Below are 7,753 nucleotides of genomic sequence, written 5' to 3'. Positions count from 1 at the left end.
AACTTAAAACATTTCCTTTCTGATCTCCTTTCCCACATCCCCCAGATATGAGAAAATGATAAAGACAAAAGAGAGATATTTTTGTTTATATTCTAACTGTGAGAAAAAAAGAATGAAGGTAACGGGCACCAAATTTCCTCAATGAAGAAATTAAGACAAAAATTAAGAATTATGAGGAAATACCTACACATACAAAGTCCAGAAGAAAAAAAAAATGACACCAATAACTAGGTTTAGATACTTTCAGAGAAAACAGTTTGATAACCTAGATGTCACAGATCTGTAAGATGCTTCACAACAAAAGTTTTATTAAATACTGGACTAATGTAAGCTGTGAGGTGAAATGTTTAAAAATTATTTATTTAGAAAGAGCTCACAATAACCGTGCATTTAAAATAAAGAAACAGCTGTTTTCTATTATTCATAGTAATCAGAAGAACTTATTAACATAGCTGAAAAAAGCAAATTCTTTTTTAAGCCACATTAAAACATCTTTAGTTTACAAATTCTAGTTATTGGTCAGCACTACTATCTATTGCAATAATTTGCTAATATCAAGTAGAATTAGATTATGAAGAAATTGTAACATATTGAACTCTTTTTAGACATCTCATGATGTCTAAATCAAAAATGAAGCATATATATTTACTGCAATATTAAAAATCTATAAAGAAAAATGAAGCATATATATTTACTGCAATATTAAAAATCTATAAAGAAAAATTCTGGTATATTAAAATTATAATTTATTAATTCATAATAAATTATAATTTTCTATACGATTTTATGTTAAAATTCCTTAAATTAACTATCGTGACTCATTGCCATTTATCATCTTACTGAGACTCAGTTGTGAAGTTTTACTATATAAAAATGCATTCCATAGATATAAATTTAAGAATGGCACCCCTCCTCGATAATTTCAAATTACATGTATTAAGAGTTCTGGGTAAGATGGTGGAACTTATCTCCCTTCATAATACATTAAAATTACAACTGAATTGGAGAACAACCTGAAGACTATTTGAACAGTAATCCTATAAGGATATAAAGAAGAATCCATGAGAACACTGGTAGGAGGGGTAGAGATGAGAAATAGACTCACCCACATGTGATGGTTGAGCATTGGGTGGGATATCTCAGGGGCAGAATTACCCCCAGAAGAGCAAGGAGTCCAGCTCCACACCGTGCTCCCCAGCCCAAGGTTCCAGTGCTGAAAAAGGAGTCTCCATAATATCTGGCTGTGAAAATCAGTGGAGAATCGGACCTTCTAGGTGAGATGAAAAGCTTCTGGAAATCCAGATGTTCTTTTAAAAACCTGCAAGACTCACTTGTTTGCAGACACTTACTCTGGGCTCCGGCACAGGGATGGCGACTACGGAGGCTCCAGAGACACACAGGGAAAAACTGAGTTATGTGAGGGCTGAAGGGACAGTCACCATTATCCTTGTGTTGAGGCCTCATCCTGCACAGTCTATAGATGGGTGCCATCTTTCTATCTTGAGCCCTTCCCCCATAATGACAAAGCTGAATCTGCATTGGCCTGGTGAACACCACTCACCTGATCCTGGTTACTCCCTCAGAAACCACCTAATTAACCTTGAGTACCACCCAGACTCTTGCAGTGTCTGAGCCTTATGGGCAACTGGCATGTGGTGGCGGGCCTCAGGATGACCTGGACTCCGTGATGAGCTTCTCCAGGTCCGGTACCAGTCTGGCCTCTCCCACATGGGTCCAGCATAGGCAATGGGCAACCACAAATCACTTTATATCTCCCACTGAGTAGCCCTGGGTTAGTCACAAGCAGTGGCTGATATTGGCCTGCATCAGAGCCCTTCCCAAGAGGCCCCAGATTCAACACACCTGGTGCTCGCTTCACACCGCAACAGAGCGCCACCTACTAGTCCTACAAATGCCACACCAAATGGATGGTCTCTGCAGGCACCGGAACCTATTGGGGTCATTATGGCTCCCAGAAGTCAGTCCCTGCACAACAGCTCATATGTTGTGGTCACTGAAAATCCTTACAGCTAGTCAGCCTGAGGGTCACTGATATGCCAAAAGCAATCAAGGCTCAACACCAACAGGAGGGCACACATAATCCACATAAGGGACACTCTTGGAGTCCCCGGCTCAGGTGATCAGGGAGAGTGCTCCACTGTTCCCCACAGAACATCTACTACAGAAGGCCACTCTGCCAAGATTGGGGGACTTAGCATATTTGCCTAACACAGAGAAACAAACACAGAGAGGCAGTCACAATGAGAAAACAAAGAAATATGTTCCAAATAAAAGAACATGAGAAAATTCTAGAATAAGAACTTAATAAAATGGAGGCAAGCAACTTATTTCAGATTTCAAAACACTGGTTATAATGATGCTTAATGAACTTAGAGGAGGAATAGATGAACTCAGTGAGAACTTCAACAAAAAAATAGAAAATAGAAAAATTTAGATAGAAAATGTAAAAAAAGAAACAGTTGCAAATAAAGAATACAATAACTAAAGTGAAGAATACACTAGAAAGAATCAAGAGTAGATGACAGAAAGTAGAGGATTGAATCAGTGAGTTGGAAGATAAGGTAGCAGAAAACACCAATCATCAACAAGAACAAAAAAAATGAGGATAATGATAATTTAAGGGACTTCTGGGACAACATCAATACAACGTCATTCACATCAGAAGGGTACCAGAGGAGAAGAAAAAGAGCAAACAATTGAAAACCTATTTGAAGAAATAATGACTTAGAACCTCCGAAATCTGCTTAAGGAAATAGACATGCAGGCCCAGAAAGTGCAGAGAGTCCCAAATAATATGAACCCAAAGAGGCCTACATCAAGGCACATGATAATTAAAATGGCAAAGTTTAAAGACAAAAAGAGAATCATAAAAGGATCAAGAAAAAAAGCAGTTATTTACAAAGAAGTTCCCATAAGATAGTCAGCTGATTTCTCAACAAAAACTTTGCAGGCCAGAAGGGGTTGGAACAAAATACATAGTGATGAAAAGCAAGCACCTAAAATCAAGACTACTGTTCCAACACGGTTATTATTTAAAATTGAAGGAGAGATAAAGATCTGTCCAGATAAGAAAAAAGCTATAAAAGCTCTTCACCACCAAACCAATATTATAGGAATGTTGTAGGGACTTCTTTAAGAAGAAGGAAGGAAGAAAAAACATAAATATAAATAATAAAATGGCAATAATTATGTACCTGTCAATAATCACTTTAAATGTAAATAAATGCTCCAATTAAAAGACATAGGGTAGCTGAATGGATAACAAAAATGACCTATACATATGCAATCTAAAAGAGACCCACTTCAGATCAAAAGATACACACAGACTGAAAGTAAAGATATGGAAAAAGGCATGTCTTGCAAATGAAAATGAAAAATAAAAAGCTGGGGTAGCAATACTTATGTCAGACAAAATAAACTTTAAAACAAAGTAACAATAAGAGACAAAAAAGGCCATTTCAAACTGGTAAAGAGAATAATCGAATAAAAGTACATAACCCATCTATGGCCATGCCAACTTGAACAAGCCCAATCCCGTCTGATCTCGGAAGCTAAGCAGGATCGGGCCTGGTTAGTACTTGGATGGGAGACCACCTAGGAAGATCAGGTGCTGTAAGCACAAAAAATCAATTAAAAATAAATAAATAATGAATTGTAAGCTGACAAGGTCCTTACAATCTGTGAGGTCAACCAAGTGTTGCCTCGCTTAAAACAAACAAACAAAAAAGTATATAACCCTTGTGAACACTTATGCACCCAACATAGGATCACTTAAATATGAAAAGCAAAAACTGATGAAAATAAATGAAGAAATCAACAGTAATACATTCATATTAGGTGACTTTAACACCCTATTGACATCAGTGGACAGATCTTTCAGACAAAATTAACAAGAAAACAGCATCCTTAAATGATACATCAGATCAAATGAATTTAAATGATATTTTTCAAGCATTTCACCCCAAACAGTAGGATATACATTCTTTTCAAGTGTGCATTGAACATTTTCCAGGAAAAAGTACATGTTAGGCCACAAAACAAGTCTCAATAAATATAAGAATATTAAAATCATATTAAATATCTTCTCCGACCACAATAATATGAAACTAGAAATGAATTACAAGGGAAAAACTTAAAAAAAAATGAAATCTATGGAGGCTAGCTAAATAATATGCAACTAAATAATAAATGCATTAACAATTATATCAAGGAAAAAAATTCAAAACATACCTTAAAATAAATTAAAATGAAAACATCACAACCCAAAATCAATGGGATACAGTGAAAGCAATCCTAAGAGGAAAATTCATAGTAATACAGGCCTACCTCAAGAAACCAAAAAATCTCAAATAAACAATTTAACCTTACACCTATAGAAACTAGGAAAAAAAGAAACAGCAAACAAAGCCCAAAGTAAATAGAAGTAAAGAAATAATACATATCAGAGTAGAACTAAATGAAAAAGAGTCTTAAAAAATTACAAAAATCAATAAAGCCAAGAACTATTTTTTTAAAAAAGATAAACAAAACTGATAAATCTGTAACCAGACTCATCAAGAAAAAAAGAGAGAGGATCCAAATAAATAAAATCATAAATAAAAAAGTGACAACAGATACCGCAGAAATAAAAGGATTACAAAAAATACTGTGAGCAATGATAGGCCAACAAATTGGCAATCTGTAAAAAAGACAATATTCCAAGACTGAATCAGGAAGAAACAGAAAATCTGAACAGACTGATTACTACTAATGAAATTGAATCAGTAATCAAAAAACTTCCAACAAACAAAATTGCTTGGACCAAATTGCTTCACAGGTGGATTTTTCCAAACATTTAGAGAAGAATTAACACCTATCCTCAAACTATTCCAAAGAATTCAAGAGCAGGGAAGCCTCCCTAATTCTTTTTATGAGGTCCTCATTAATCTGATTCCAAAACCAGACAAAGATATTACAATAAAAAGAAAATTATAGGTCAATATCCTTAATAAACATAAGATGTAAACATCCTTAATAAAATATTAGCAAATTGACTTCAGTAATACATTAAAAAGATCATGATGATCAGATGAGATTTACTCCTAGGATTCAAGGCTGGTTCAATATCTGCAAATCAATTAAAGTGATATGACACATAAGCAAAATGGAGGATAAAAATTATTTGATTGTATTAATAGATGCAGGAAAAGAATTTGACAAAATCCAGCATCAAATTATGATAAAAACTTTCTGCAAAGTGGGAAGAGAGGAAACATGCCTCAACATAATAATAAATTAAAACCCGCAGCTAATATCATATTCAATGGGGGAAAAGTTAAAAACCTCCTCCTTAAGATCAGGAGCAAAACAAGGATGTCTACTTTCACCACTTTTATTCAGTATGGTATTAGAAGTCTTAGCCATAGCAGTAAGACAAGAAAAAAAAAAAGGGATATTCAAATTGTAAAGAAAGAAGTAAAATTATCATTATTTGCAGATAACATACTATGTAAGGAGAACCTGAAATACTCCACCAAAAAACTATTAGAACTGATAAAGGAATTCAGTTAAGAAGCAGGATACAAAATTAATATTCAGAAGTCAATTATATTTCTATACACCAAAAATAAACTGCCAGGAAGAGAAATTATGAAAATAACCCCATTTATAATTGCATCAAAAAAATAAAATACCTAGGAATAAAATCAAGGAGGTAAGAGACCTGTAATCAGAAAATTATGACATTGAAGAAAGAAATTGAAGATACAAATAAATGGAAGCATATCCTGTGTTCGCGGATAAAAATTAGTATCATTAAAATATCCATTCTATCCACAGCAATCTACAGATTCAATGCAATCCCTATTGAAATACCAATAACATATTTCACAGAACCAGAACAAATAATCCTAAAATGTATATGGAACCACAAAAGCTCTAAATAGCCAAAGCAATCTTGAGAAAGAAGAACAAATTTGGAGTTATCACACTACCTGATATCATACTATAGTACAATGATATAGTAATCAAAATGCCATGGTACTAGCATAAAAACTGAGATATAGATCAATGGAACAGAATAGAGAGCCTAGAAATAAACCCACACCTACAAGGTCAAATAATCTAAGACAAAGGAGGCAAAAAATATACATTGGAGTAAAGACAGTTTAATAAATGGTGTTAGGAAAACTGGACAGATAATGCAAAAAAATGAAACTAGACCACCTGCTTACACCACATATAAGAATAAACTCAAAATGGTTTAAGGACTTAAATGTAAGACCTGAAACCATAAAACTCCTAAAAGTACACTCTCCGACATTGCTCATAGTAATATATTTTTCTTCTGATATCTCTCAAAGCAAGGGAAACAAAAGAAAAAAATAAACAAATGAGACTACATCAAAGTAAAAAAAGTTTTAACAAAGCAAAGTAAATCATCAACAAAATGAAAAGACAGCCTACTGAATAGGAGAAGATATTCACCAATGAGAAATCTGATGAAGGGTTAATATCCAAAATTTATAAAGAACTCATATAACTTAACACCAAAAAAAACCCCCAAACAATTTAATTTAAAAACGGGCAAAGGACCTGAGTAGATATATCTCCAAAGAGGACACACAGATGGCCAGTAGACAGATGAAAAGGTGCTCAATATCACTAATCATCAGAGAAATGAAAAATAAAACCACAGTGAGATACCACCCCATTTCTGTCAGAATATCTATCACCAATAAATCAACAAACAAGTGTTGGTGAGGATGTGAAGTAAAGGGAATCCTTTGTGCACTGTTGGTGAGATTGCAAATTGATGCAGCCACTATGGAAAACAGTATGGAGGTTCCTCAAAAATTAGAAATAAAACAATCATATAACCCAGTAATTCCACTCTTGGATATTTATCCAAAGAAATCCAAAACACCAATTCAGAAAGATATATGCACCTTTATAGTCATTGCAGTGTTATTTACAATAGCCAAGATATGGAAGCAACCTATGTCCATCAATAGACAAAGATAAAGAAGAGGTAGTGCATATATACAATAGAATATTAGCATAAAAAAGAATGAAATCTTACCATTGCGACAACATGTATAGATCTAGAGGGTGTTAAGCCAAGTGAAATAAGTCAGAGAAAAACAAATGCCATATGATCTCACTTATTTGCATTTTCTGAAATTTTTAGATGCACAGACTTAGGTAAGATAATTAATGCTTAACTTCTCTGAGACACTCCTCCCATACAAGTTATGGATAATAGTACCTTATGATTTGCAGTCAAAAAGTTTAAATGGATAATAAATGTAAAGTACTTAAGCAACAGAAAATAACAGAGTAGTGTCCTCATATAATCCAATTTTTCTTGTGTCTTGCAAAAGGAGCTGGATAAATTTTTACCATTTTATAGTGTATTCTTGAGAATGATCTGATTTAATATCTATTTTATATAGCATAATCAATTTTAATTTTAGTGGCCACAAATGATGTAGCAAATTTGATACACTTTTGGTAACATACATTTCCAATGCATACAATTACCTACCCACTCATACTCAAGGAAGTAGTAGCATAGGACTGAAAGTTGTAGCGGGGAGGAGTGGGCAGGTGTGCTGGGGGATATTCTTTCTTGTTATCTTTGACACTTTGAGTTGATTTACCTAAAATCATAAAGGTAGATTAGAAAATTACTATGTCTCCAAATCTCATTCTATGACCCTTTCCTGTAACCATAGTCTTCTGAAAATATGTT

At 34.0% G+C, this 7,753-nt stretch overlaps 1 pseudogene; it reads left to right on the top strand.

The window, feature by feature from the left end:
* The first annotated feature begins 3,521 nt into the window (after positions 1–3,521).
* Positions 3,522–3,640, top strand: LOC118601333 (annotated as a pseudogene).
* The last annotated feature ends 4,113 nt before the right edge of the window (positions 3,641–7,753 follow it).

This window comes from Rousettus aegyptiacus, unplaced genomic scaffold (assembly GCF_014176215.1).
Source record: "Rousettus aegyptiacus isolate mRouAeg1 unplaced genomic scaffold, mRouAeg1.p scaffold_m13_p_3, whole genome shotgun sequence".
Taxonomy (NCBI): Eukaryota; Metazoa; Chordata; class Mammalia; order Chiroptera; family Pteropodidae; genus Rousettus; species Rousettus aegyptiacus.
Note: the sequence above shows the minus strand (reverse complement) of the source record. Positions and strands in the feature narration are given on the sequence as shown.